At 48.9% G+C, this 8318-nt stretch overlaps 1 long non-coding RNA gene across 1 annotated transcript; it reads left to right on the forward strand.

The window, feature by feature from the left end:
• The first annotated feature begins 2400 nt into the window (after nt 1-2400).
• On the forward strand, nt 2401-7770 carry LOC149522229 (uncharacterized). Its single transcript, XR_016347287.1, has 3 exons — nt 2401-2533; nt 3113-3196; nt 5420-7770. It is a non-coding gene; the product is annotated as an uncharacterized LOC149522229 (long non-coding RNA).
• Nucleotides 7771-8318: the final 548 nt, after the last annotated feature.

Consider the following 8318-nt stretch of genomic DNA (forward strand, 5'->3'; position numbering starts at 1 on the left):
GCTCAACATTTGGACATCCCACCCCCTTTTTATTAATGCAGAATTTAAAAATTATCCAACTCAATTAAGTTTCTATCAAATTTACCCAATTCTCATTTAATATGAAAATAGCCTTCAATGTGTGCATTTGATGCCTTTTTTTTATTTTTCTCCAATGGGGGGTGCTGCGAAATTGTTGTGTTGCCCTGGGCCCCGCAAAACTCTCATCCGCCCCTGACTGGTACTGCTGTTTTCTTGTGCTTTGCAATTTATTATTTTTATAACATTTTGCTCAAAACGAGTGGTTCAAATAAAAGACAACGTACGTATTATTTCTTGTGTTAAAGTATTTGTGCACGAGAGCGTCTACACTGGCATGTGCCTTTGTGCAAGAGCATCCGTGCCAGTGTAGACGCTCTCTTGTGCAAGAAATTCATGTTGTCTGTCTACACTGGCCTCTTACGCAAGAACAGTTGTGCAGAAGGGCTTATCCCTGAGAGGGAGCATCATAGTTCTTCCGCAAGAAGCCCTGATTTCACACATTAGAACATCAGTGTTCTTGCGCAAGAACTCCCTGCCAGTGTAGATAGGCAGCATTTTTTTGCACAAAAGTGGCTGCTTTGGTGCAAGATTGCGCCAATGTAGACACAGCCCAAGGGTTTTGTGCAAAAATGGCTGGTTTTGTGCAAAAACTGGTGGAGCGTCCACACCTCAAGTGCGTTTTTGCGCAAGAAAATCTACAGTAGAGATGGATTTTTGCAGTGTGGCTGTGTCTACATTGGCACCCATTTCTGGAAAAGGGATGCTAATGAGACACTTCGGAATTGCAAATGCCGCGGGGATTTAAATTTTCCCCGCAGCATTTGCATGAACATGGCTGCCGCTTTTTTCCGGCTCAGGGCTTTGCTGGAAAAAAGCGCCAGTCTAGACAGGGATCTTTCGGAAAATAAAGCCTTTTCCGGAAGATCCCTTATTCCTGATTTTAAGAGGAATAAGGGATCTTCTGGAAAAGGCTTTATTTTCTGAAAGATCCCCGTCTAGACTGTCGCTTTTTTCCAGCAAAGCCCCGAGCTGCAAAAAAGCGGCAGCCATGTTCATGCAAATGCTGCGGGGAAAATTTAAATCCCTGCGGCATTTGCAATTCCGAAGTGTCTCATTAGCATCCCTTTTCCAGAAAAGGGTGCCAATGTAGACACAGCCTGTAGGTATACCTCCTTCTACAAGGCATAACTCCTTTTTGCACTACAGCTCTTGTGCAAAAAGGCAGGTGTGGATGCTCTGCAGGGGTTTCTTGTGCAAAAAGAGCCTATCCAAAAAAGCACAGGTGCTTATATGGCCATTAATGGCCATCAGAGCATTCTTGTGCATGAGTGTCCATGCAGCGTGGATGCTCTCTTGAGCAAAAGTACATCATTTTTGCCATGTGCTTTGAGGACTGGATGAGCTTTTGTGCAAGAAATTTTTGTGCAAGAACTCTTCTGCAAAAGGCTTCTTGGGCAAAAATCCTGCAGTGTAGACAAAGCCTTTGTTGTTTTTTAAGGTTGTGGGTTTTTTTTTTAATTTTGGGTGAATTACAGAATAACAGGGATACCTGCCTGAGACTAGTATGATTTGATAGTCTCTGTCTGAAATGCCCAGCACCACATCTGGATTGACAGTCCGGGAGGAATAGCCACGCCCCACACCTAATATGACTGGCGGGTTCCCGTCGGAAACGCCCCGCACCTAATCTGGATTGACAGTCCGGGAGGAATAGCCACGCCCCACACCTAATATGACTGGCGGGTTCCCTAGGGACCCGCACCAAATCTGGCCTGAAGTGACATCCGGAACCCTGTGATGTCACCGGGACTTCCCCTGAAAGCCCAGGCCGATCATCAATTGGCTGAGAAGTGCGCAGGGGGGCAGCGCAGCCGGGAGTCACTGAGCGGGCGCAGCGCAGCGCATTCCGCTGCAGACTCGGTTCCCGGGAGGCTCGTGCGGCCCGTATCAGTGCCCGGTGCAGGGCGCACAGCACAAGCCGGTAGCCGCCCCTTCCCCGCAGCTGCCCACGCTGCAGGAGCCGGCGGGACGCCTGGGGAAGAGGTAGGGGCAGGGAGGTGGAAAGTGTCCAGGCCCGTCGGCATCGCTGACAAGTTTGCCGAGGGGCGGGGCATCGCCCGCCTGGGTCTGCCCGGCTGCTGCTCCTTCGGGTCTCCGCTTGCTCCTATTTCTGGGGCGATTCCCCACGCGGGTGCCGGTCCCACGTGGGCGGGTTGCTGCGGAGATCCCAGAGCAGACGGGTCTCTGAAGCACTTGGAGGGCAGAGTGGGGTGGGATTTAAGGGGGTTAAATCACCCACCGTGGCACCGCCTCTTGCTGGGACGAGACACCCCTAAAAACCCTCTCGGTTCCCTGACCTGTCCCATCTCCGCTTCCAGCTCGGCCCGGAGCCTGTGGCAGCGTCCCCAGGCTGAGCGCGGCAGAGACGCCATGGGGCCAGATGCTGAGAGTCAAGCGCCTCTGCGGGATCCGCATTTTGCTAATGGAAACCTGGAGACGGGAGGGAAGCCAGGTAAAGGGGCTGGAGAGAGATCCTGAGGCTCTGTGGCAGCAGCAGCTGCTTAGCCTCCATCTGTGGACAGCAGGAGCTGGTTCCTTCTTCTGTTCCTCCCTCTCTCCCTGCCTTCACTTGCTCTCTGTGCCTGGCTCCCGGGGGCTGGCTGGCACGCACAGCGCTGGGCGTGTGGCTGGGCAGGGGTGGTTTGAGTTGGTGGGTCAGACACCCTGTGACAGGCTTGGCCCCTCTCAGCCTAGTTCCTTCCCTTCTCTCCCCCACCCCTCCCTTCTGCTGTGTGTGTTGCCTGTGGGGGGGGACAGGCTCTGGACACGGGGGGGGGGCGGGAGAGAGGGGGCTCCTGCCCCCGGAACATGCAGGTCCTTATCTCTGTGCCCCTGAGCTCACCGGGGAGGGGGTGCTGGGCTGAACGGGGAGGGGCTGTTCCACCAGCCCCAGCCTGCCTGTGCCTCCAGGCACCTCTCCCAGAGCGTCTGGTAGGAGGTGTGAGGGGCAGAACGGGGCGTGTTCTAGGGTAGCCCCAGCCTGGTCCTGTCAGTGAGACGCAGCCTGGCCAGATGGGTCTCTCTGTTTCAGGGCATCGTTGCTACTACAGGACCTGCCCAATCACGCTCTCCGTTGTGGTTTTAGGTCTCATCATCACTGTTGCTGGTCTGGCAGGTGAGTTCTTAGCCCTTCTCAGTACACCACTGTAAATAATTCACTTCTTAGGATATTTACTGTTTAATGAATTACTTATTTTACTAACTACAGACATGTAAACCACAAAACTTTATAATTTATATTGTTAAATAATTTTTTTCTTTAATTTGTTCATATCCCATTCTCATTAGGTTCATATCTTTTACATAAAGTCAAATTTTAAATATGTAGGTTTTATAAAACAAGAGAGAAATGAATGTTATACAACCTAAATATGAATTTCATCACTATATTTCATTCAAGCCACTGTTTCATTTAAAACCACTGTTATAGCAAATGAGTAACACATTGATTTAATTAATAAAAAAGTAAAAAAGATTTTGAGCGTATCAAATTTTTTGGAATAGAAGGGTAGCCGTGTTAGTCTGATTTTGGTAAAACAAAAAGGGAAAAAAAAGTTATGTAGCACTTCAAAGACTAACAAGACACCTAATTAATTTATTGTAAGCAATCTGTAATGCTTCCTAACTGCCCGTTTACTTACCTAGTTAAGCTAATAATTTTTCATTGTGCGATAATGTGAAAAACAACATGAGAGTTATGAATGTAAGAGATTAATTTACCTGTTAAAATGACACTCCAAAAAACTTTTAAATAAAACTAACACACAACACAAGAATCACCCTGACTTTCTTGAAGGCACTTGAAGCAATAAGTAGCCTAAGGCTGAGGATACCTTGCAAGCGTGGCTTTTTGTCTGCCATGAGGACTTTTTCCTTCAGGCTGCCATGAGATTCTATCCTTAAGTATAGGAGAGAGGTCTCTCTGAGCTGCTCTTCCAAATTTCACACAAGCCATTCAACTGAAGCCATAGATATCAAGATTCAAGGCCAATTTTGCCGTGAGCCGATTGTGAACACTTGGAGAGGCAATCACAACATCCGAACATGTATAAGAGTTTTAGTTGAGAGAGCCATGTTAATCCCAAATCTCTGCTATGACTAGGAGATGGAAAATCTGCAACAAAACATGGGGTAATCTATCACTTCAGTTATGTCAACTCCTTTAGAATTGAGGCTCTGATTATCCAGCACCAGCTGAGGTAGAGTGCTTGGCTCTGGGGGAATGGAGGAGGATATTCTGTTAATGTTTGGGGGGGTTATTTATTTATTTCCAAATAAAATCACAAAATGTATATTAATTTTATATCAAATATGTCCATTTTTTGCAATTGCATGAATCATATGTTTATACAAAATCTCAAACTTCCAAAGTATCTGAAATTTTCACAGAAGCCTGTTCTATTTGATTGACCATGGTCTATACTTGTTTTTATTTCAACAAACAAGTTATATATGATATAAAAAATTTAAAAGTACCTTAAATTTATACTTAACTTAAAAATTATTTTGAGCAAATACAATAATTTGATGTGTAAAATTGTTATTATATTAAAACAAGACCTGAAAAAATATTATAAAACATACCTAAAACATAATCTATAATAATAAATAATTGCAACTATCCGATAGCTTTCAGAGACACCAAAGAAAATGTACTTCTATCAGTTTTCATCTGTGTGGCCCTCAGTGGGTTGAAGGTCTGGGGGTGGGGAGATCCCAGCCTTCCCAGAGTGGTGCTGGGCCTCTTCCCAGCCCAGCACCTGCCACTGAGTAGCCAGGATGGGTCAGTGGGGGAGGGTTTGCCTGTGGGTCGGGATCCCGCCCTGTGCCCAGGTGGGTCGTGCTGGGTCCGGCTCTGGCGGAAGGTGGGTGTGAGCGGCTGGATGTCACCACCTCCATGGGATCTGTGCTGCTGCCGTTTAGCTCCAGCCTCCCCAGCACAGCCTGGTCTGCTGGGCGCCTGGCCTGAGAACTGATGGCAAGTGCTGGATGAGCCCTGGCCCCAGCTCTTCTGTGCGGTGTCACTGCTGCTCCCCTGGAGCCCGTGCTCAGGGCAGTTTGGTTGCTGGGGCAGCTGGGCGGGGGATGAGCAGGAACTGGGGTTAAAACATCCCCTCGGCGTAAATGCTCCATGGAGGCCAGTTCCTCTTAGAACCTCGCCTGGCCCCACTGCCCCCTGTGGAACTGTCCCCTTCGGCTGGGGGCAGGACTGGCGCCTGCTGCGGGTGCAGGAAGGGATCTGAGGGGCTGGGAATGTGCGACTGTCGCCCCCTGTCTGTGACCAACGGGAAACACCCGGCTCCTGCCTCACACCCGCTCCCTGGCTTCTGCCCTGCAGGTTCGGGATCGGAGGTGATGGTGGCTGTGTGTGTCTGAACGAGAACAGGGTCAGCAGCCTGCGATGCGCCATTGAGGGACACTGGATCTGCAGCAAACCCGATGTATTTACAGCAGCAAAGGAGACTCCAGCAGGAGGAGTTTTGTAACAGGAGTGTTGGACAATTGGCCCTGGGGAAGCCGGACTGGTCTTTTTTCAGCATCGTACCTGAGCCTTTCCAGAGTGTCGGGGGCTGCTCTGAGCCTCTCTAGGTGAAAGGCAGAAAAGCCGTTTGCACATTTCGTCCTCTCCCCACGGCTGCCTGTTTTCCCTGCCAGTGGAACTGCTCAGATCAGCCTTTCCCACCTCGCTCGTCCCTGAGTCAAGAGCCACGGCACCAGCCTCAGTGCTCCCTGCCCGAGCACCCCCTGCAGAAGCTTTTTGCTTTCGAGAACTCTCAGTGAAGCCCACAAGGTCTGGGCTAGTGCGGGGTTCGTCCGCAGCCAGCAGCCACGTGGAGCAGCACAGCAGGCGAGAGCTCTGCCCACGCCGCCTCCTCCAGCTGCTCACTGCAGTGCATGTGGTGGGAGGGGCCTGATGGGTGCACGCGGGGGCTCAGCCGCCTGCAGTCGTAGCGGGGGCATAAGGCAGCCTGGCCCAGAATGGTGCAGGCTGGTGCAGGGTGGCGGAGAGTGTGGCCACTTCAGGGTAGCCGCATTGTGGTCCAGGTAGCGGTGCAGGCTCCGCGCATCATAGGCTGCCCTGATCAGTGCCATGTAGCACCAGTTGGCAGCAATTCACAAATGGACTTTCGGAAAACAAGTCATTTCACCTTGGAACTTCCTGTGCAGAGGCAGAAACAGGGTGAGGGGGGCAGGCCAGAGCTCCCCTGCAACCCTGCGCCCAGGCAACCAGGCAACCGGGCCGCCTCTCCCCCACATGTAAATGTGTCAGCGGTGACACGTTCCCCTGAACACACAAATGGTCACATCCCTAGTGGGTTTAGATCTATATTTGATCACTAGCCGACTTCCCCGTCATTTTCTGGGTCCTTCAGGGCAGGGACTTGAGGGGGGGGGGGGGTGACGGAGGCTGGGGGCCTGTTCTCTCTCCCCCAGCCGGCCCTTCAAGGGCCTGTTCTTTCTACCTCCAGGTTTCCTCCCCGCTCCCAGCCAGGGTCTATTCTCTCTCCTCCAGGACAAGCCCAAGAGGGGCCTATTCTCTTCCCCGACTCTGGCTCTGCAGCCAAGGCTGAGGGAGGAAAGGGTTTGGGGAGGGGGCGGGGAGGAGAGGGAACGTATCTGATGGGCTGGCAGACAAAATGGCTTGATTTAAAATGGGCGCACGTATTTCTACCTTATTTGTACCTGCCGTAAGGAACATTTCACTTCTTCAAAACACGGGTAGGGACTTAGTTTGAATATAATTTGAACTTTTAATCGTGAATGTTTCAATACGTAATAAAATACATCGTCTAAATCTGGCTGGGGGATCCCTGATAGGGGAGGCCAGGGGCTGGGGGGCTACTTACCTGGTCTGGTGGCAGGCCAGATGGTGGAGCCCCAGCCTTACTGGCTACGTTTTTGGTGGTACCGCTGGCCCCAGTGGTCTCTTTGCAATATAGCTGTTCCTTGTGGGCTCGCTGCCCCTCTGTGGCCACTCTCAGTATCGCGTCCCTCTTTCTGTGCCCCTCCCTTTCCATGTTATGGTGGAAAACTGTCCTGGTCCTGAAACTCCCTGTTTTCCTTGAACAAAGAAACCCTGAACTTGCTTTAAGCCAGGATAAGAGGAAGCTGCTGAAGGATAACAAATCTTGTGGCTCTACCTCTTACTGCTTAGGAGGAGTTGTTGAATAGATGACTTGCAGACATACACGCAGACAGCCTCACAGACACACAAATCTCGACTCTATATCTATAGATATGTTAAAGACATAGTGAGAAAAGTGATTGTTGAAGGGGTTTCATATCAACAGTCATGGATTAGAGAGGAAAGGGAATCAAATCGGAGATGATTTTGTCAGTATTTGATTATTAGTGAGAAAAGGGGCTGAGGGCATTTTTGATGAGTTTTTGGACATTAGATAGAAAAGATACTAGGCAGAAAGTATTTCAGATCAGTAACTAAGAACTGAAGGTGAAGAAGGGATTTAATCACATATAGTAGTTGGTCAGAGGCAGTTTAATCCCTAACACACCCTCAAATCCAGTATGTGGGGAAATTATGCAGGGCAACTGTTTCCTACCAAAAGCAGAGGTGGCAGGACTTAATGGGGTCAGCTCCCAAACCATCCATGTTTGTGAATTACAGAGAAAAGGGAAAAAGTTTGAGTGGGTTTTTTGGATGATATATAAAAATTAAAAAAGTGTCAATATCTGAAGAAATATTAGATTGGTATTTTATAGTTAGAGAGAATGGGGCAAAATCGGAGAGATTTGGAAGCAATGTTCAATGCTAAGAATGAAAGGATCCAATTGGAAAGGCTTTTATATCCATATTTGATCATGAGAAAGAAAATCCCCTCCTGTTTAATAAAAAGGAAGGAATTTAATTTCCCATAAATAAGGGAAAAGATGATCATTGGAGAATTTCTGTAGTTGATAATGAGAGAGGAAGGCTTTAAGATTTGAGGATGTCTTAAATACTACTGGATAATTAAGCAGAAAGGGCCAGATTTGTAAAGATTTTTGGGCACTTACAGATAGGGGACTAGTGACTTTGAAAAGTGTCCAGTGTCCAGATCCACAAAAGTTTTGGTCTCCCAATCGCCACTGAAATCAATGGATGGTAGGAGCCTAAATACCTTTGCAGATCTGGGTCTATGTGCTTAAGTCCATTTATTATATGGGAATTAGGTGTTCAGGCTCTTTTAAAAACCCTTCTAGGCACCAATCTGACTTTTCAGACATAAGACCTCAAA

Source organism: Pelodiscus sinensis, chromosome 19, assembly GCF_052426305.1.
Source record: "Pelodiscus sinensis isolate ZL-2025 chromosome 19, ASM5242630v1, whole genome shotgun sequence".
Lineage (NCBI taxonomy): Eukaryota > Metazoa > Chordata > Testudines > Trionychidae > Pelodiscus > Pelodiscus sinensis.